Raw genomic sequence first — 22,109 nt, 5'->3', positions numbered from 1 at the left:
CTCCCTGAGCAGGAGTGGCATGTCCACAGGGGCTCCTGTCTACACAGCGGTCACTTGCAAGGTCCCCAGCAGCTGGTCAGCCAAAACGCCACTGCCCAGGTTCCACTGCCACAGCAGCCTGCAGATGGGCTGGGAGCTGCATCTGTCCGCCTCCCCCAGTCACCTGGCCACTGTGCCACACCCCCCGCCCCCCCAGCAAGTGGCCAGCACTTCCACGTCGCCCTACAGGGGTGTTAATAAAGGACGGTGAAGTGCTGGGTCTGGTTTCTGTGTCCAGGCCACTAACTAGTCTGCCTCGCTGTCTCAGGCTACAAGACCATCCTCTGCACCCTCCAAGGAGGGCTCTTGGGTTTATGGAGGAGTAGGGCCCAGAGGAGGGGAGAAGCTGCAGCCCTGCCTGGATACACTGGGATGGCCTGTGGACAGATGGCTGGGGCGAGAGCAGGGCCTGCACATCTAGGGGTGGTCAGTGTTGAGGTCCTGGATCCAGGTCACTGTGGATCCCACAGGGCTGCCCCTTCCCAGCAAGCATCTGGTGCTACAAACCCCCTAGGAATAAGATTTCCCAGTAGGACTGGCTGGTCTCCCTAGAGGTGCCCCTTGAGTCAGAGCCCTGGGGTTTTGGACACTGGCCTATTGTCCAGCAAACTCAGAAGGGCCTGGGAGACCCTGGTTCTATGGGCTGCAGGCCCTCAGACAGGCGGGCTAGGGCAGGAGCTGGTGAGAGTACCATCCTGGGCCTTTTGATGTCCCAGGACAGGTGGAAGCTGCCCCAGGGCTCCTGCTGCCCCAGCCAGGGGACAGGACAGATGCCCTGGGCAGTTCATTCAGACATCAACGCCTCTGGCACCCTAGCCATGAAGCAAGGAGAACTGTGGAGCATTTCAAGCAGATAAAAAGTAGAATTCTAGGTCTTGGTGATAGTTGCACAGCTCTGTAACCTGATAACCACTATATCTCAACAAAGCTGTTACTTTAAAAAACAACAGGGCTTCCCTGGTGGCGCAGTGGTTGAGAGTCCGCCTGCCGATGCAGGGGACACGGGTTCGTGCCCCGGTCCGGGAAGATCCCATGTGCCGCAGAGCCTGCGCGTCCGGAGCCTGTGCTCCGCAACGGGAGAGGCCACAACAGTGAGAGGCCCTTGTACCGCAAAAAAATAAAAAATAAAACCCACATGCCCCCACCCCGACCCCAGCCTCAGCGGTGAGCTCTCACCAGACTCATGTTGAGGTGTTCACACCCCACAGACCCTTCCCCACCCCTGGATTATTTGGAAGCAAATCCCAGATGTCCTGTCATTTATAGATAAATACTTCACAAGTCTCTGAAAATGCTCTTTAAGAAAATCTAACATAACTACAATAGTAACTAATACGTAAGAAACAAAGTGGCCCGTGTTACCATCATCAGATTTCTCGGTTGCCACGTGCATGTTGTCAAGTTGGTTTCGTTTGAATCCAGTCCAGCTGAGGTCTCCTACTCACGTCTCTCTATTGCCGGCGTCCCCTCCCCATCCTTTCTTCACAGGATAAGCCAGGTCCTTGATCCAGCTGCCTCTCCTTCCTCCGTCTGTGAATTTCCTAAAACCGGCAGATGGATCTGGATTAGGGTCACATTTCTGGGCTACTGTACAGGGTATGGAGTGCATGTCCCGCCTCAGCGTTTGGGCGCGATGCAGCTACTGGCCTGGAAATGCATGGTCGGTGTGGGGGGCTGGGGTGCGGGCCAGACTTCCTGGGCCCTGGGCAGGTGGGGGGGGGGTCTCACAAGGAGCCTCGCCCTGGGTCTGGCCTGATGCTGCCCCCGCGCTCAGGCTGGAGCCCCGCTGAAGCGGTTGGAACCCAGAGCCCACACTGTAAAGCGGGAGCGGTGAGGGCACGTGGCTGTTCGTGGGGCAGGCTGCTTCTCTCGGACCCCTGGCAGGTTGAAAAGGCAGCGTAGTTCAGAAATGCTGACCACACAGGGCCGCGTTCTCTGTCCTGAAAGCTGCTTTGATTTGGAGCGTTGGGATCCTCTTTCCTTGCCTGCGAAGGTGCCCGGGCAAGCCGGGAAGTTGGCATTTCCCCAGCCTCCTTCCAGCCCAGCCAGTTCATGTGGCGCTCCCTGGACCAGTGTGTGGTGGGGGGAGGAGCCCCGTCTGGTTTGGGGTGGGGCGCTGCAGGGTGGGGGTGCAGAGGGTAGTGAAGGGATGCTAGGTTTCCAGGTAGGCCATGGGGGTGGGCTTCGGGCACAGTGCCTGCCCACCCGCCCTGCAGAGGCCCAGCTTCCTGGACAGGGGCACAGAGCGGGGAAAGAAAACGCGACAGACCGGGGGCAGCAGGAAGGTTGGGGCAGGTCGGGGCAAGGCCCTTCCCCGGGGAGTCCTCCACTTTTGTGGGTTCAGAACCAGCCTGAGAAGGTGAGCTAGGCAGTGGGCCGGCCCCACCTGCAGGTCACCTGAGCCCAGGTAAGGAAGCGTGGATTTCACACTCTGGCAGGGAAGCAAGTTCAGCATTTCGTGACTCAGTCTCCACCTTTCTTTCTTAAAGAAAGATGATCGTTTACAAAAAGTTACACAATGAGTATCCGTTGTCAAGAAGTTTCAACAAGGGTGCCAAGACAAGGCAGCAGGGAAGGACGGTCTTTTCAACAAATGGTTTTGGACATCCACGTGGAGAACGAGCTTGGACCCTCCCACACACATGCACAAACCGCCTGGAAATGGATCACAAAGCTGAAACTATAAACCTTGTAGAAATGAACGAAGACCACGCAAATGAGAACAAGCGGGGCTGTGGACTCAGCTTGCTGTAGCAGGGAGACAGCCCCATCACTTGCATGTTGGCAGAGACTCAAAGGCAGGCAGAGGAGGGGCCAGCTTCATAGTGAAAGGGGGGCTCAGGTGCGCCCCGAGTGGGCTCGGGGAAGCTGTGGGCGGCCAACTGGAGGTGCTGCAACCTGTGTGGTTGCTTAGGGGAGCCTACTTGGCTTTCTCTGATTGGTCCTGAGCTGGAAGCGGAGGCAGAAATTAGGGAAGCTGGCAGGTGTTGGCCAAGTTTGGGCCGGTTGCTACAGGGGCTCAGAAACACACATCCACACAGAAATTTGCACAGGCATCTTCAGAACAGCATTACTCATAACACCGAAAAGGTGGCAACAGCCCAAATGTCCGTTCCCTGATGAACAGATAAGTAAAATGTGGTATATTTTGTACAATGCAATACTATTTGGCCATAAAAAGGAAGGAAACGCTGACGCACTACAGCATAGATGAACCTTGAAAACATTACGCTGAGTGGAAGAAGCCAGTCACTAAAGACCACGTATTATTATGTGATTCCATTTGTATGAAGTGTCCAGATCAGGCAAATCCAGAGACAGGAAGTAGATTAGTGGTTGCCAGGAGCCGGGATGGGGTGTGAGGAAGGGGGAAGTGACTACTGAAGGAGACTGGTTTCCTTTTGGACTCATGAAAATGTTCCAAATGTAGTATAGTGATGGTTGCACAATTCTATGGATATACTAAAAATCACTGAATTGTGCACTTTATTTTTTTTTAAATAAATCTATTTTTTTTTTTTGGCTGCGTTGGGTCTTTGTTGCTGTGCACGGGCTTTCTCTAGTTGTGGTGAGCGGGGGCTACTCTTTGTGGTGCATGGGCTTCTCACTGCAGTGGCTTCTCTTGTTGGGGAGCACGGGCTCTAGGTACGTGGGCTTCAGTAGTTGTGGCAGGCAGGCTCAGTAGTTGTAGCTCGCGGGCTCAGTTGTTCTGCGGCATGTGGGATCTTCCTGGACCAGGGCTTGAACCCGTGCCCCCTGCATTGGCAGGAAGATTCTTAACCACTGCGCCACCAGGGAAGCCCAAATTGTGCACTTTGAATGGAGGGATTGTATGATATGTGGTAACCAAGGTTTTCGCTCCTTGACCAAACTCTAGCCAGGTTCCTCTGGGCCTGCTTCTGCATCAGGCCAAGAAAGCCTTGGTTTCTGACAGCTCAAGCCGCATCCCCGGGGTGACTCCAGCCCCCCTTAAAGTGCCCGCCTGAGGACGGGCATCTCGGGTCTCTGTGGGAAAACAGAGGCTTACCTTGGACAAGCGCTGTTCATGAACCAGATGGGGGTCTCAGGGTCCAGGCGCCTGCATGCTTTAACTGTCTGCTGCCTGACTCCACTAAGCTACCCCTCCCAATTCCCACATTCTCACTTTAAAACACCAGTCACCGCCACACAAATCGAAATTGAGTTCAATTCACCCTGGAATTGTCCCCACTGCGAGTATAGTGCTGATTAGAACCTGCCCTTTGTACTTCACCATCCAGCTGTGTTTATCTCTGACATCGGACTGTGTCTCAGTGATGCTGTCTGGTGCTCCCTCTGGCAGCACATATATGAAATTGGAATGATACAGAGATTAGCATGACCCTGTGCAAGGGCGACACGCAGATTTGTGAAACGGTCCATATTTTTTCAATTAAAAAAAAATTCAAGCAATACAGAATGGTGGAGAGAAGAGAGCAAAGCAAATAAAAAATATGCTTCCACGTCTATCCATGCCTCGTCAGCCGGTGTGGGTGTAGATGACACAGAAAGAAAACTTCTCGTTAAGATGGGATCATATCGGGACTTCCCTGGTGGCGCAGTGGTTCAGAATCCACCTGCCAATGCAGAGGACACAGGTTTGAGCCCTGGTCCGGGAAGATCCCACGTGCCTCGGAGCAACTAAGCCCGTGCACCACAACTACTGAGCCAGCACTCTAGAGCCTGCGAGCCACAACTACTGCAGCCCACGTGCCACAACGACTGCAGCCCGCATACCTAGACCCTGTGCTCTGCAACAAAGAGAAGCCACCGCAATGAGAAGCCCGCGCACCGCAACAAAGAGTAGCCCCGCTCTCCACAACTGGAGAAAGCCCACACACAGCAACGAAGACCCAACACAGCCAATCAATGAATCAATCAATCCATCAATCAATCAATTTATTAAAAAAAGATGGGATCACAGCATATGTCATCATTTATAATGTTTCATAAAAATGTTAAATCTCGTATTCATTACATGTTTTGCTTAGAAGGGAGATGAATATATTTAACTTGGAAAAAAGAATTGGGTTGATGCAAGGAACACATTAAATGAGGGATGCAGGTGCCACGCCCACAGAGCCAGAGGTGGTCAGAGAGCCACACTGATATGATGGACCCTGGGGACTTTGGGGAAAAGAAGGGACGTGAGGACATCTTTGTGATGTACACACTCCTTACAAGTGCCCATCCTGCTCAGGCCCACCCCCTTTTAAAAAAATATTTATTTATCTGGTTGCGTCGGGTCTTAGTTACAGCTTGCAGGATCCCTAGTTGCGGCACGCATGTGGGATCTGGTTCCCTGACCAGGGATAGAACCCAGGTCCCCCGCATTGGGAGCACGGAGTCTTATCCACTGCGCCACCAGGAAAGTCCCTGCTCCGGCCCTTTGAACCAGCCCTTCGTAGAATTTTGGATCCTGGAATGAGGCTGCTGGCATTTGGGACAGCTGGGGACGAGGCGTGAATCTTGAAATCAGCCCAAAGGAGCACAGAGGGCCAGATGGAGCAGGTAGGGGCAGGCAGCCTGGGAAGGGAGCTGGCCTCCACCAGCCAGCCCAGGGACATGGCTGTGCCATCCAGGTCCTCCCTGCCTTACTCCCTTGTTACTGCCGATGGTCAGTCTATGTGTTTATAAATATTTGTTTCAAGTTGGTTCACCACAATACAAATTTGCACACACAGCAGGGTTTTCCGGGGATAATTTACTTCCTTCCAGACAAACCCGGGCCCTGGCCCCTCCCCAGAAGAACCGCCACTGCCACCAGGTATTTTCCCCACGCTGCTTAAATTTAACGGAAAAAATAAAAACAGAAGTGAGGTGGGAGACTCTCCAGTCGTTGGAAAGTGTTTATTTTTTACAAGAGATATTAGTTCCCAAAAGATGACGGGAACACCGGGAAAGAGGAGTCACTTGGTTTGGTTCCCCTCCTTCTGACACCACCCTCTCCCCCACCTCCTAACTGCTGACAAGCTGGAGGGACCAAAAGGCGGTGGCAGGAGCACCCAACACAGCACCCAGAGGCCCAGTACCACCTCTGGGAGGCTGCTCTGAGCTCGGCTCCCACAGCTGCCCTCCCCATCTCCAGGGGCTGGGCAGCGGCCTTCCCAAACACCCAACTGCCTGGCAGTGGCAGGGGCTGGGGGGCGTGTGCAGCTTGTCCTCATGGCCAAGTTGCCGTCCTGCTGGTGCTACAAGCTGGGGGTCTGTCCCTGGAGCTCAGATCCACGCTCGGTGGCCAGGAGGACCCCTTCTCAGGGCTGATGGGAGTGGGGATCCTGCCCTCTCCTTGCCCACACCTGTGACCCTTAAGGACGCCCATCCCGTTGTGTCCCATCCTCACAGCCACACTGTAATAGGGAAGAACTTTTGTATTCTATTACATGTTAATCGCTAAAGGGATGTTGCCTATAAGCTTAAATTATACATAATGGCCCATCTCTGGGAACCCTGCCTCCCAGGTAATGAGCATTAAGCTAAAATACCTTTGTTTAGCTCACAAGAAACATCCTGACCAGGCCCACCTGTGAATGACTGCAGAGAGGAAGAAATTAACACATCCCCTCCAGAGGCTGACCTGAACCAGGAAATGCTTGACTTTGACTCCCTCCCTTAGTATAAAAGAAGCCTGAATTCTAACTCAGGTAAGATAGTTCTTTGGAGCACGAGCCCACCATCTTCTCAGTTTGCGGGCTTTCCAAATAAAGCCGTTATTCCTTGCCCCAACAATTTGTCTCTCGATTACTGGCCTGTCATGCGGCAAGCAGTACGAGCTTAGACTCCGTAACACGCCATAGCTTTACATCATCGAAATCTAAACACTAAATGCTGTGTTTTGTGTATCTTTGTTGCACAGAGGTTTTGCCTCCGTCCCATTTGTAACAGCTGAGCTCTGGTCCTGATTCTGCTCAAGGACGCCCAAGTCCCCCCCCCCCCTCCCTGGGGGCCTGGAGGGCCATCCAGTGTCCAGGACCGAGGGGGCCTGTCCCGGCCTCCTGGGAGGAGGCGGTCGGCGGTCCTGCCCCCACCCTGGCCTCTCCAGCAATCTTCTCACCCGCCTGCCCGGATTTCATTTGTGGGTGGTCTTTCCCAGAAAGGCTGGGCGGGGTCGGAGGTCTGGGGTCTGCCTGTCGCCTTTGGGCCTGAACCACAGCTTGGCTTCTGAAAGCTTCCAGATCCCACCTCCCCTGTAAACACTGACCCGATTCCCCACCCTCTCAGGGTGACAGGCTTGTTCTGAGTTGAGGCCTAAATGACTCTTTAGGCCTGAATGTCAGTGACAACCAGGATGTTTGTCTCGGGGTCGTCCTGGTACAGTTCCTGGAGCCACAGGGCTGCCCTTGGTCTGTACGTCAGCTCCTCCCCGTCCCTGCTTGGCCTCTGCGGTGTCTTCGAGGACATTTTCTGCCTGAGTTACAGGGTCACCTCTGACCATTTCTCTGCCCTCGACCTTCCTGAGTGTCTGTCCTGGTGTTTCTAGTCCGTGTCCTGCTGTCCACGCCCTCCAGCCCTTTGCTCCCTCAGCCGCCCCTCCCTCACCATGGCCGTGTCCCCTCCTCTCTGAGAGCGGACGGTTAATTGGAGCGATTCCTCTAGTTCTTTCTGATGCCCTTGGCCCCTGATTGGGTTAACTCTCCATGACTGGGTGTTTGGCGTGTCTCCGCGCAGGCTGCGGACTTTCTCTTTCTGCCCCCCTTTCCTTCCTCTGTTTCTGGCACCCCATTTGCAGGTCACTCTGCCCCTTATCTGGGCCTGCCTCGTTTCTGACCCCGCTGCTCTGAAGCAGTTCAGTTCCCGGGCTCCTCGGCGCTGCCCTCCCTCCACCCTGGCCCAGGGCCCAGGGCCTCCCGGGGGACCTGCCCCAAGAGGGTGGAGCCAAAGGGGGTGCTACCTGGTCGCCCAGTCCCAGGGCCGGTGCTCAGGGAGACCAGGAGCAGAGGCCTCCCCGCCCTCCGTGCGCTGGTCTCTCTGGCCAAGGTGCTCCAGCTGCTGGGTTCGGGCCTGCGGTGACAGAGCCGGGACGTGGCTCCCACGAAGGGGCTGAAGAGAGGCCAGCTGCTGACCATCGGGCCGAGTGGCCTCCCTGTGGCTTGTGGCTCTCACAGCACGGCCACTAGGTTCCAGAGGGACCTTCCCAGAGCCAGTGTTCCAGAAGACCACTTGAGAGGTTTTAATAGTTTCCCTGAGGGGACTTCCCTGGTGGTGCAGTGGTTAAGACCCCCTGCTCCCCAGGGAGATCAGCTCCGTGCTCTGCGACAACCTAGAGGGGTGGTGTAGGGAGAGTGGGAGGGAGGCTCAAGGGGGAGGGGATATGGGGATGTATGTATGCTTATGGCTGATTCACTTTGTTGTACAACAGAAACTAACACAGCATTGTGAAGCAATTATACTCCAATAAAGATCTAGTAAAAAAAAAAAAAAAGACTCCGTGCTCTCAATGCAGGGGGCCTGGGTTTGCTCCCTGGTCAGGGAGCTAGATCCCACATGCATGCCGCAACTAAAAGTTTCCATGCCTCAACTAAGGAGTCCACCTGCCACAACTAAGACCCAGAGCAACCAAAAGAAAAAGTTTCACTGATGTGTCATTTATCCTAACACACGATGAACTGCACACAATCACAGTGCACAGTTTTAGAAGTTTGTGCAAACAATACACCCTGAAAGCATCACCCCAGGCCAGATGGCAAACATCACCCCCCCCCAAAGTTTCCTCCTGCCCCTCTTCGTTCTCCCCATTCTCGGACAATCACTGACAGGCTGTAGATTCCTATAGATTCATTTCATGGAGTTCTATACTCTATACTTTCATGTAATGGAAACACGTAACGTTCTCTCTTTTTGTCTGACTTCCTGGCTCAGCATAAGTACTCTGAGGTCCATCCAAGTTGCTCACGACATCTTACGCTGGGCACCATCCCACTGTATGGACGGAGATGCCTCAGTGTGCTTGTACACTCACTCCCTGATGGACACTAGGGCTGTCTCCAGTTTGGGGATATTACAAATAAAGCAGCTATGAAAACTCGTGTACGATGTTTGTACGGACATACATGCACTTTCGTTTCTCTTGGTAAAAACCACTAAGAAAGTGACAAACTGTTTTCCAAAGTGGTTGTACCATTTTCATCCACTGGTAGCAGAGGAGTTTCAACTCCCACCAGCACTTGGTAGAGTCAGTCTTTTTAACTTTAGCCATTTTCATAATGTGTGGTGGGGTCTCACTGTGGTCCTAATTTACATTTTCCTAATGACTAAAGATGTGGAGCATCTTTCATGGGCTTACTTATTTGTCATCTATGTATCTTCTTTGGTGAGGTATCTGTTCAAATGCTTTGACCATGTTTTTACAATTAAATTGTTTTCTTTTTATTGAATTTTGAAAAACATAACCCCACCAAGTTATTTCCATTTTCCTTGTGGGAAGATTTTAGTTTAGTTTAGTTTAGTTCCTTTTTTTTTTTTTTGGCCACACGGCATGCGGAATCTTAGTTCCCCAACCAGGGATCCAACCCTTGCCCTCGGCAGTGAAAGCACAGAGTCCTAACCACTGGACCTCCAGGGAATTCCCAAGGGAAGATTTTAAACTAACAGTTCCATTTCTTTAATGGATACAGGGCTATTCTGGTTATCTACTTCATTGGTGGGCTTTGGTAGTTTGTGTTTTTCAAGGAATTTGTCAAAGGTATTGGCATAGAGCTGTTTATAATATTACCTTATTATTCTTTTAATCACTATTGATTACTAATTGTTCATGTTTTCTAAGTTATGCATTTAAGGCGATAAAGTTTTTCCTCTGAGACTGATGGGCTCTATTCCACAAGTTTTTGACCAATAGTGTTCTCTCATTATTTGTCATTTAAAATTTTTAATTTGCTCTTTTACTCAAGAGTTAGTTATCTGAAGACTTTTTTTTTAAGTTTCAAACTATTTATCAATCAGTGTAAACCCCATCACAATACACAAACATGATTTTGTGCGTTTAGAGGGGAAATATTTCCTGGTTAAGTGGAAAATTGTGCAGATGGCTTCTGGAAGAACTTCATTCTAAACTGCTTTACAGTGAAACATTTAATTTAGAAGTCTGGACCTTCTTTCTTCAGTTTGCTGTAATCTACATTCACTGAGTAGAACTTGTACTGATCATTGGGACCCAGTTTGTTCCAGGGTTCTGGGTTATTCTCTCTGTCCCAACTGACATCTGTATTGAACAATGCCAGGCGCAAAACATACAGCGCTGCTCCAGTACCTCCCGCTCCAATAAATATGAAGAGGGGGATCAAGCTAGGATGCTCCTTGGCCTGACCGATGATCTGGTGGATCATGGTTGCGACAGAAGCCTCGAGTCCAGACGGAGAGAACGACAAACTTGCAAAGCCTCTTATTTTTTAAAATAAGACAAATCCATAATTACAGCTGGAGACTTCACCACCTCTCTCTCAGTAGTTGACAGAAAACTAGACAGAAAATCACCCGGGATGTAAAAGACCTCAGCATCATCAACCAACAGGATCTGATCGGCATTGATTGGACATTCTACCCACAACAGCAGGACACAACTTCTTTTCACAACAGAGCGTACTAGCCACCATACAATCACGATCATGGCAAGCCACCAGGAGTCACCTGGACGCACATTCTGTTGAAACGCCTCAACAGATTTACATGAGTTGAAATCATACAAACTATGTCTCTGACCACAGTGGACTCAAACTAGAACTCTTCAACAGAAAGATAACAAGAAAATCCAAACACTTGGAAACTAAACAACACATTTCAAAATCATTAGTGGGTCAAAAGAGGGAAACTACAAAATAAGGTGAACTGAATAAAAATGAAAATACAACATACAAAAATGTGTGGGCAGCAACAAACAGGGTTTAGAGGGAAATTCATAGCATTAAATGTTTATATTAGAAAAGACTATGTAAGAATGTATTTTTCAAATGAAAAAAATGTAAACTTCTACCTTATGAACTAGAAAAAGAAGAGCAAAAATAAACCGAAAGCAAGCAGAAGGAAAGGAAATTCTAAAGGCAGCAGAAATCAATTAAAATGTAAATGGACAAATAATAGAGAAAATCAATGAAACAAAAAGCATTTCTTTGAAAAGCTCAATCAAATTGACAAATTCTAGAAAAACTGATAAATGGGGACATCACTACAGATCTTTCAGACACCGAAAGGAAAGTAAGGGAGTATTACAAACAACGATAAAAATTTGACAATTTAGATGAAATGGAACCAATCCTAGAAAAGCATAAATTACCACAACTTACCCAATTTGAAATGGATCATGGGAATAGCCGCATAACTATTATGGACATTGAACTCATAATTTTAAAAATCCCAAAGAAAGAACTCTCCAGCCCAGATGGTTTCATGGAGAATTCTACCAACATTGAAAGAAAAATTTTACACAATCTCGTCCAGAAAATAGAAGAGGAGGAGATACTTCTCAATTCATTTATGAAGCTAGTATTACCCAGATACCATAACCAAACAAAGACAATACAAAATAAGAAAACGAGAGACAAACAATTCTCGCGATATAGATGCAAAAAACCTACAGCTAACATTATACTTAACAATGAAAGACTGAATGCTTTCCCTGTAAATCAGAACGAGGCAAGGCTGTCCACTCTCACCACCTTTGTGCAGTGCAGTACCGGAGGTTCTAGCCAGTGCACGAAGATGAGAAAATAAAATAAAAGGCAGCCATACATGAGAAGGAAGGACTAAAACTGCCCCTATTTCGGATGATATGACTATCTATGTAGAAAATCCCAAAGATGCTACAAAAGAAAAAAACAAAACAAAACAAAAAACCTCCTAGAACTAAATTTTTCTTTTTAGTGTAAAAAGAAAGTTGTTTTTTGTTTTTTTTTTTAAGAATGCCATATTCTTAGAAACTAAAATGTGCACTCCTAAGTAACAGCTGCTGAAGAGACAATCACAACAGAAATTATGAAAAATTTAGAATTGCCCAACAACGAAAATATGACACATCGAAAGTTGCAACACTGAAGGGAAGCTTATAGCCTTAAATGCATTTATCACAAAACTATGTTAAAAAAAAAAAGTATCTAAGCATTCAACTAGAGCCCATGCTCTGCAACAAGAGAAGCCACCGCAATGAGAAGCCTGCACACCGCAATGAAGAGTAGCCCCTGCTCACTGCAACTAGAGAAGGCCCGCACTCAGCAACAAAGACCTAACGCAGCCAAAAATAAAATAAAAATAATAAAATAAAATAAAAAGATGTGTCAAATCATCACACCACTAACACGTCCAACAAGGACAATGAGAAAAGACACAAATCTGCAACAAGAGAAAACATACAAAAGAAATATTAGAGATTGAAATTATTAGTGAATCCTACAAACAACTTGATACCAGTACGTTTGACAGGCAAGAAGAAATGGGTAAGGCTCTAGAAAAACACAGAGGCTGAATGTACACTGGGACAATGGCTACTAGATACGCCAACAGAACTTGGCCGGCCCCAAACGGCCAGGACTTGGCCAACACCTGCCAGCTTCCCTAATTTCTGCCTCCGCTTCCAGCTCAGGACCAATCAGAGAAAGCCAAGTAGGCTCCCCTCAGCAACCACACAGGTTGCAGCACCTCCAGTTGGCCGCCCACAGCTTCCCCGAGCCCACTCGGGGCGCACCTGAGCCCCCCTTTCACTATGAAGCTGGCCCCTCCTCTGCCTGCCTTTGAGTCTCTGCCAACATGCAAGTGATGGGGCTGTCTCCCTGCTACAGCAAGCTGAGAACACAGCCCCGCTTGTTCTCATTTGCAGGGTCTTCGGTTATAGCCACAATATGTATTACCAAAATTCACACAGGCACACCAGATCTAGCTGGTTTCACAGGTGAATTTTTACTAAGCATTCATGGAGCAGAAAAATCGCTATCTTAAAAAAAAAAAATCGCTATCTTAAAAACTTCACAGAAGGCTAGCATGATCTCAACTCCAGAATGAAAATGAAAAGACCAATCTAATTTCTCATCATAAATGCAGCAAGCCTAAAGAAACTGTAATAAACTGAAGTCAGCTGTATATAAAAATGTTAGACCTCTGACCATGCTGGGCTTAGAGCAGGATTTCAATGTCAGGAAACTGATGAATGTACTTCCCGATACAGGTTAAAGGAGAAAAAAAATCCATGATCACCTCAATAGTTGCAGAAGGAGGATCTGAGACAATCTAATACTCATTTGTGATTTTAAAAAAATCGCCTGGCAACCTAGGAGTAGAAGAACAACTTCTTGATCTGATAAAGGGCATTGTCTTCAAACGATATAGTAAAATTAACACCCATCAATTATAGGAGGAGAGATAGACATTTGATTATATAACAAATTTTGGAATTATGCATGGCAAAAGATTCTATAAAGAAATACACACACATGGGACTTCCCTGGCGGTCCAGTGGTTGAGACATCGCGCTTCCACTGTGCAGACGTGGGTTCAATCCCTGGTAGGGAAACTGGGTTCCCGCAGGCCACGTGGTGTGGCCAAAAAAATACAAGGAATACACACACACACGTGCACACAACAGACCAGAGAGAACATTTGCAAAGTATACAATAAAAAGTTCCTAATATCCTAATTGCTCTTACAAATTACTGTACTAAGAAAAAACCACCTGATAGGAAAATGGGCTAACACTGCAAACCTTTTCTGGGCTGTACACCCTGCATTAATCAGGAATCTTTTGATTACATGGTACAGAAACCCAGTTCAAACCGACTTGTGCATGAGGGAATGTATTGGCTCACCTGGGCTTCCGGCATGGCTCAATCCAGGTGCTTCATCCATTTCTCTTTTCCTGTCTCAGTCCTGCTTTCCTGCACATGGCTTCATTCCCAGGCAGCCTCTCCTCAAATCCTGTCCACATTCTGCCAGCTTGGATTCCCCATGGAGAAGGGGACAGCAAAGACCTGCATGACCTCTCACTGCCCCCACCTCAGCCATTTGCCTGCCTGAATCAACTTCAGCTGCTAAGGACAGGCTGGCCCGCGAAGCCTGGGTTTCCAGCTTCCCCCAGACTGAGTGGGGAGAGAATCCCCAAAGGGAAACCAAGATACTCTCACCAGAAAAGTGGGGAGAGACCGGAGACTGCTGTGTAGGCAAAAGAGAGTGGGCCCATCGCAACCCCGTTTAGAAATTAAAACAAACAAAAAAGAAAGAAAGAAAAAAAGAAATTAAAACAGCTCTGGATCCCCTTCTGCTCAGAAAATTTCTTCTTCCACCAAATGATTTGAAACATCTATTACGTGCTTTAAAACACAGAGTACTTGCCCTCCTGGGGCGTCCAGACCTGGATTCTAATTAACTAATTGCACAAACACCATGGAAGCAAAACAAGAAAGGAGTTACGGAGCCTGCCTGGGTCTGAGACCTGAAGAAAGGCGGGAGGGAGGCAGGAGAGCTCCAGGCGGAGAACCGACCAGTCGCTAAACCCCTGCGGTGGGCGGGAGCTCGGGGCCTGAGTCCCAGGATGGAAGCCTGTGGGCGGAGGGCGGAGGGCGGAGGGCAGAGGGTGGGCTGACAGGGCCTGGGCTATGCGGTCAGGATTAGTTGGAGGGCCTTAATCAAGGCAATGACTGGGTCAGGTGTGGATACTAAAGGATTTCCTGGGCTGGCAGTCCATCACACAGTTAAACATAGAGTTACCATATGACCTAGCAATTCTTCTCCTAGGTTTATTCCCAAGAGAAATGAAAATATGTGTCTACATGAAAAGCTGTACACGGGTGTTCACAGCAGCCTTACTCAGTCCCCAAAAGGTGGAAACAACCCAAATGTCCATCTGTGTATGAAGGGCTAAACAAATTGTGATCCACCATTCAATGGGCTCCTACTCAGCCTTTAAAAGGAATGAGGGCCTCACACCTGCTACAACACGGATGCACCTTGAAGACATTAAGCTCAGTGAAAAGAGCCAGACACAGAAGGACAAATAATACATGATCCCACTACCTGAGGTTCCCTAGAACAGGCAAACTCATAGAGACAGAAAGTGTATTAGCGCTTGCTTAGGGCTGGGGAGGGAGGGCTGGAGGGCTGCGGGCTAGAAGGCAGGAGGTTTTCTTTTTTTTTAAGTCTTTGGCTGCACCTCGCGGCATGTGGGATCTTAGTTGCCCGACCAGGGATCAAACCCGTGCCCCTTGCAGTGGAAGTGCAGAGTCTTAACCACGGGACCACCAGGGAAGTCCCAGGAGGTCTCCTTTTGAAGTGATGAAATGTTCCAAAAATTAACTGTGGTGATGGTTGCATGGCTGTGAATATACTAAAAACCACTGAACTGTACATTTTTTTTTCGGATTTTATTTTATTTTTTAAATGGTTGCGTTGGGTCTTCGTTGCTGCACGTGGGCTTTCTCTAGTTGCAGCGAGCGGGGGCTACTCTGTTGCGGTGCGCGGGCTTCTCACTGCGGTGGCTTCCCTTGTGCAGCACGGGCTCTAGGCACGCGGGCTTCAGTAGTTGTAGCACGTGGGCTCAGTAGCTGTGGTACACGGGCTTAGTTGCTCTGTGGCATGTGGGATCTTCCCGGACCAGGGCTCGAACCCCTGTCCCTGCATTGGCAGGCAGATGATTCTTAACCACTGCGCCACCAGGGAAGCCCTGCCCAGTTGTTTTAAATTATATGCACCATGTCTGTGTCCCCGCTATAAAGTTGGCCCCAAAGGGAGGAGGGCTGAGTGTTTTCCCTGGCCGCGTCCCTCCAGCCATGAAGCCCGCCTGGGCCTGGCTCAGCTGAACTCCCTGTGGTTTGCTAAATGAATGAAGGAGTGAACAAATGAGTGAGCGAGTGAGAGAGGAAAGAGGTGGGAGAAGCAGCTGGGCCTGGGTGGGTCCACCAAGTAGGCCTGTTGCCAAAGGGAAAGCTGGACATTCCCCAAGTGGCCGCTGGTTGGCAGCCTGGTGACACTGACAGTCAGGAGGGCTGGGAGCCAGAGGTGCGGGCAGGTTGGGCTGGGCGAGGTGGTGACAGAAAAGTGTGTGGCCCAGTGACAGGGATGCTGCCTGGCAGCCACCAGGCGGGGGCTTCCCTATGCCAGGCTGCATTCCAGGGTGAAGGGGGGCAACCAAAGGAAAAGTTGGCTGGAATGTTTTCCAGGAACAAGAACGGTCTGGAAAGTACAAAACTCCAAAATGCCAGGGTCCAGATCCCATCTAAGCCACCTGCACAGGGTGGAACCCAGGGGCTTCCGAGAGAGGGCGGCCGGGCTCAGGCGGTAGGAGAACTCAGGCTTCGGGGCAACATTTCCTCCATACATACCCGTGGCCTTCCCGGAACTCAGCCAGCCTTGGGGAGAGGGGTGTGACCCAGGTCCAGGGCCAGACAGTCCACCAGCATCGCCAGCACCCAGTGCAGGCTACTGGGCTGATGGGAGAGAGGATGCAGACACCAGAGCCAGACCCACGATGGGGGCGTGGCAGGCAGGCAGGGTGCAGGGGCAACCCAGGAGGGCTCACAGCATGCTGTGATCGGGCCTGGAAGGGCCAGCTGGGTGACTGCGGGGAGAGCACAGAGCCATTCAGTATGCTCTGAGAGCTGTCTGGGGAAGATGGAAGGGGGCGAGGCCAGACCCTGTGGCCAGTGTGTCCCACCAGGAGTGTCTGTTCTCATTCCTGCTGGGGACAGTGGGGATTCTGCAGCAGGGGCAGGACCCCAGCTGGTTGTGGGGCAGAGTGTAGAAAGAAGGCTCTGGCTTCCTTTGGTGAATAATTTTGGGGGTGTGATGGTGGGGCTCAGGTGGGACATCGGAAGGCTGGAATGAGAGGGTGCTGCAGAGGGAAGCCATTACCGCAGGCCCTGGGGGCACTGGACGCAGGGTGCAGTGGAAGGGTGCTGAGAGGGGCCTGGTCAAGTGTCCAGGGTGGCCCCCCCTCAGGTCTTTGCACCCTGCCCTTCAGCCTCCAACCCACCTCTCCTGCCCTGTGGGCGACCAGGTCCTTCCTCACACAAGCCAACTGGGCCCAGCTTTATTTTCCAGACCCTATGAGGGTGACCAGGAAGCCCAGGACCCCTGTGGGGCTCCCTCTCTCCCAGTACCCAACACTGAGAACCCCCAGTGAGGGGAATTGGAGGACCAGCCATCATTGCTTACACTGCCACCCAGGGCCACTGCAGGGGTCACGCCTAGCAGCAGTGATTAGTTCTCTAGGAACACCCTGCACCCTGGGGGGGCCACTTCCCACAACAGGTCCTGATGTCCAGGCTCAGCCCCAGAACCCGTCACCCCTGGAGGCCTGGTCACTGTGGGCTCTGCAGGCCGTCCCCTCCAGGGGGTCCACCAGGCCCCGGTCAGGGTCAGGGTCAGGTTGGACCCTAAAGCATTTTGTCTTCCCATCCATTTATCCTTCCAGCCAGTTAGTTGAGTTTCCAGCAACTCACAACCAGAAACATCTTCCCTGTTTCCAAGTATTAGAGTCGGCAGCAGCAGGAGCAGAGACAGGGCCCTGGGGCAGCGGTGAGCCTGCTTCAGGGGAACGCGCCGCTTCCCCTCTGATGAGGACACACAGGGGAGCACGCTCCCCAGGTGGTGTCTGCAAGATGCAGCGGAGGCTGAGGAAGGAGCAAGCCTGCTCGGCCGCTGTGCTCAGGCTCCCGCTTGGTGGAGCTCACGTTCATCCGTGATTCCGCGGGTGCTGGCAGCGGTCGTGCCCAGGAATTAAACAGTGGGTATGATGGGCACCACCCCCTGCATCTTAAGACTTAAAAATTTTTTATTGCGGTAAAATACAATAAAATCTAACACATAATATAGATATATAGTAAATGTAATAAATTATATATAATAAAATTCACCACTTCAGGTGTACAGTTCAGTGGTATTAAGCCTATTCATATGGTTGTGCAGCCACCACCACCATCTCCAGATGACGCTTTTCATCTTCCTCAAGTGAAATTCTGTCCCCATTAAACACTAACTCCCCATCAACCCCTTCCCCAGCCCCTGGCAACCTCCATCCTACTTTCTGTCTTTGTGAATCCGACTACTCTGGGTCCCTCATACTAGTGGATCCTACAGGACTGTTCTTCAGTCACTGGCTGATTTCACTGAACATCATGTCCTCAAGGTTCATCCGTGTTGCAGCAGGTATCAGAATTGCCTTCCTTTTTAAGACTGAATAATATTTCATTACCTGGATGGACCACATTTTGTTTATCCATTCATCCATCCATGGACACTTGGGTTGTTTCCACCTTTTGGCTGTTGTGAATAGTGATGCTATGAACGTGAACGTACAAATATCTGTCCGAGCCCCTGTATTCAGTTCTTTTGGGAATATACCCAGGAGTGGACTTGCTGGATCACATGGTGATTCCACGTCTAACTTTTTGAGGTGCCTGTGTCTTAAGTCTTTAAGACTCTGGAATCCCCCACCTAACACAGAGGCCTCATAGTACCTTGGTGTCTTGGATTCAGGGTCAGCTCAGACCCTCATGTGCAGCGCTGGAGAGATCTGAGTGGTCTCCTCTCTCCTGAGTCCAGGCTTGGTCTGGAGTGTCAGGGAGGGGTCACCCACCCTTGACCTTTTTAGGGGATAAAAGTGAAGCAATGCCGTCACCGGCTGCCCACCCCCACTCCCTGAGGGGGCTCCTCTAAGCTGCCCCAGGACCCTCCCCCGGCATCCATGCCCTCATGAAGTCCTCTCCTCTGAGTGCAGACTGGACTCAGTGACTTGCCTCTGACAAATAGAAGGTGACAAAGTGACGGGACGTCCCTTGTGAGATTGGAGATTAAAGACTGTGGCTGCCATCTTGCTCAGGCCCCAAGGAAGGAGCCGCTGTGTCCAGCCAGCAACCAGCAAGGACCTAAGGATGTGACAGCCATGGGGGCCTGGAAGCTCCCTCCCAGGGCTTTCTCCATCAGCTGCAGGTTCTCTTGCAAATACACCGCCCAGCCCTCCTCGTTTCCCCAGCCTCTGTCATCCCCAAACTCCCAGGAGCCATTCCAGCAGCATGTGAGGACAGATTTCAGGCATCCTTGCCAGGATTTGGAAAACGCCCCACATCAATAACTCCCCCCTCCCCAGCCCAGTTCCACTCCCCACTCCAGATCCTGAATATCCACTTTCCCTTCTCCGGGGTCCTGCGGGTGCAAGCCTGCTTGGCCACAGCTACCTGGAGAATAAGCCATCGCCGCCCACAGTCAGGTCACAAGAGAGTCACCCGTCATGACTTGTCAGGGGCCTGGAGGGGAGGCGGGCAGATCTTGGAAAGGACATCTGCCTCAGGTGAGGTCTGCACAGCCCGGGCAGCAGGAGGCTGGTCTCCTCCAACCAGGTTTGTGGCCACTTCTGCTGCCAGCAGTTTTGGGGGGATCTGAGTTCCGGGGCTGGGGGCTTCCACCCTGATACCCCGTCTGGGTCATGGGGTCCACCCTCTACTATGGCCCAGGAGATGGCGAAGCACAACCATCCTTTCCTTTTCCCCACCCCCCCAGGATCAAGTCTTTGGCCCAACTTCCAGCAAACCTGCCCTCCAGCTTTAGGGGCTGTGACTCTCTGTGCTGCATGGTGGCTGTGTGAATGTCTTGGGGCTGCCACGGCGGGTACACAGCCTGGGTGGCTTAAACTACAGCGTCTTATCAACTCACAGTCCCGACGCTGGATGCCTGAGATCAAGGCGTCAGCAGGCTGGCTCCTCCTGAGGACTCTCCTGGGTGTGTCGCCTTCTCCCTGTGTCCTTACATGGTCGTCTCTCTGTGTGTGTCTGTGTCCTAATCTCCTCTTCTTATAAGGACACCCGTCAGATTGGATTAGTGCACACTCTAATGGCCTCATTTTACCTTAATTACTTCTGTAAAAGCCCTATCTCTAAATACAGTCTCATCCCAAGGTGCTAGGGTTTAGGACTTCAACATACACATTTTAGGGGGGATGCAATTCAGCTGGTAACAGGGGCCCCTGGATCTCACTGCAGCCCTGAATTGCTACTGGATGACCTGAACTTTCTTCAAGGCCTCAGGCTGGTCAATGTCTGATCCTTAAAATTTCTGTTGCCCCCGTATCTCTCCAACACCAGAGACAAAGCTTGCCTAGGCCAGTCCACTCCAGGAGAGCAGCCGTCACAACCCTATCACCAGCGGCCCCTGAGGGATGGGAATTGTGGGTAAACCCCAGCTTCCTTGCCCCAGGGTTCCACCAATTCCCACTTCTCAGGGTTTGAATCCATCACTCAGAGAAGCCATTAGATTTTTCTGCAGGAAGTCCGTGGCACAGATGGGCAGGCGCAAGTGAGCTCTGGGGCCGGCCGGAGGAGTGGGTGACACAAGAACAGGGGAAAAAAAAAAAAAAAAAAAGAACAGGGCAAGCCAGTTGACGAAAGCCAGCCAGGCCAGCCTGTGGGCCGTCTGTGCATCACTGGGAGAAGACTCAGTCCTGGGGGCACAGGGGAGCCATCGAAGGTTGTAAGGACACGATATGGTGGGAAGAAGTGAGAACAACCCATATGTGCTTGTGCTTCTGGGCAAGTCCGACTCAAGCAAAATTCCAGGCTTAACTGCCTACATCCTGGCCCCCAGCCTTGAGGGACCCCTCCCTGTCCTTCCCAGCCTCCTTGTCACACACCCCCGCTCACTGGTCCCATCTGGCCTGGCTCATTCTTCAGGAGCCCTGGGGGCCGTGCCTCTTCTGCTCCCACCTCACCTGTGCTCCGCATCCTGCCCTGATATCCCAGATGGGGGCCTGGGCTTGTCTGCCCCCATCACCCTGAGCTCCTGGGTCAGGGGCCGCCTGCCATGCTGCCCCTCTGTGCCCAAGCACCACCTGTCCACCTGTCCCCTGGCCTCCCGGGCAATGCTGCCCAGCCCCCAAGCCCGCTGCTTGTCGCTGACTCAAGCCTGGCCCCATCTAGGCTGGTGGCCCTAGGGCCCCTTCCTGCTGCTGCCGTCCCTCTACGTGGCTTGATTTGATTGAGCCGCGCTGGATGCCACCTAATGTGACGTTGCTCAGCCTAACAACCTTGATGGTGGCTCAGGGCGAGAGGCAGCTGGCGAGACAAGAGGCCAGGACTCAGAGGGTGGGGGTCACTCGGGGAGAGAACGACGGCCGTGGGGGGAGGATGCTGCACCCCGCAGTCCAGCCCTGCTTTGTGCAAGCCGGGACCAGGGCCCCTCCCCAGGACAGGCTGCAGGGGGCTGAAGGCCCTGGACCGGCCACTTCACCTCCAGAGCCTCGGGCTCCCCATCTATAAAATGGAAGTGGGGACCCCAGCCCTGCACAGAGACTGGTTTCCAGGCCCAGTGTCCCATTTGGTCAAGACGTGGGCTCTGGGCTTCCACCACCCCCACCCTCGGCTAAGGGTCCTCGGCAGGCTTGAGTTCTTCCGTTTACCTTTTCTGAAAGAGGCCAGATGCCCCCTCACCACCCACTGGTTGGGAGAATTCAGAGGGCGTGTAGGTGGGGCTGGCCCCGAGCCTGATCTGCGGAGGAGCCGGGTAAACACTGGCGGGTGAGCTGACGCTCCCAGGAGATGGGCAGTGAGTGGGGACAGGTCCTGGGTGCCCCAGAGGCTGTCTAGACTTGGGGATGGCTATGGCTGGTCATGGGGGGCCTGGCCTCTCCCTGTCCCCGGCTCCCCAACACCTTTGAGCACGCCACCTGCCCTCTGGGGGTGGGGTCTGGGCACGGCCCATGTGCACAGTGGCCACCAGAGCCTCAGTTTATCTTGAAGACACAGATGGAGGCTGGAGGGGAGTTTGGTGGCGGGGTGGGGGGTCCCTGTCAGCAGGAGAGTGGCCATGGCGTCCAAGAGGCAGAGGAGGCCCGCGTGAGGGGCAGTCTTAGCCGGATGGCGGGGGGCTCGTGGTTGTGCGAGCGGATGCGCTTGGAGTGGGGCTCAGTAGTGACAAGCCAGGACCGTGGCAGTGGAGCCCAGGAAGGCTGCTGAGGCCTGAGAGCAGCAGGGCCAGTGAAGGCCACCTGCAGGAGTTTCTTTGTGACCGCCTGGAGGGGTGGGATAGGGAGGGTGGGAGGGAGGGAGACGCAAGACGGAAGAGATATGGGAACATATGTATATGTATAACTG

The 22,109-nt window shown here is 51.6% G+C and overlaps 2 long non-coding RNA genes, 1 other non-coding gene and 1 pseudogene across 3 annotated transcripts in view; 2 read left to right on the top strand and 2 right to left on the bottom strand.

Annotated features, from left to right (window-relative positions):
* Positions 1–22,109, bottom strand: part of LOC137212457 (uncharacterized) — a 33,222-nt gene that overhangs the window by 1,761 nt on the left and 9,352 nt on the right. The window contains exon 2 of the long non-coding RNA XR_010937519.1: positions 1,402–1,580. This is a non-coding gene — a long non-coding RNA (uncharacterized lncRNA). The remainder of the gene's footprint in view (positions 1–1,401; positions 1,581–22,109) is intronic.
* LOC137212459 (uncharacterized) lies at positions 1,505–3,557 on the top strand. The gene is made up of 2 exons (XR_010937521.1): positions 1,505–1,635; positions 2,529–3,557. It is a non-coding gene; the product is annotated as an uncharacterized lncRNA (long non-coding RNA).
* On the top strand, positions 4,345–4,446 carry LOC137213709 (U6 spliceosomal RNA). The gene has a single exon (XR_010938332.1). It is a non-coding gene; the product is annotated as a U6 spliceosomal RNA (small nuclear RNA).
* Positions 9,963–10,455, bottom strand: LOC137213075 (cytochrome c oxidase subunit NDUFA4 pseudogene; annotated as a pseudogene).

This window comes from Pseudorca crassidens, chromosome 19 (genome assembly GCF_039906515.1).
Source record: "Pseudorca crassidens isolate mPseCra1 chromosome 19, mPseCra1.hap1, whole genome shotgun sequence".
Taxonomy (NCBI): domain Eukaryota; kingdom Metazoa; phylum Chordata; class Mammalia; order Artiodactyla; family Delphinidae; genus Pseudorca; species Pseudorca crassidens.
This window is presented reverse-complemented; position numbering and strand designations above follow the sequence as displayed.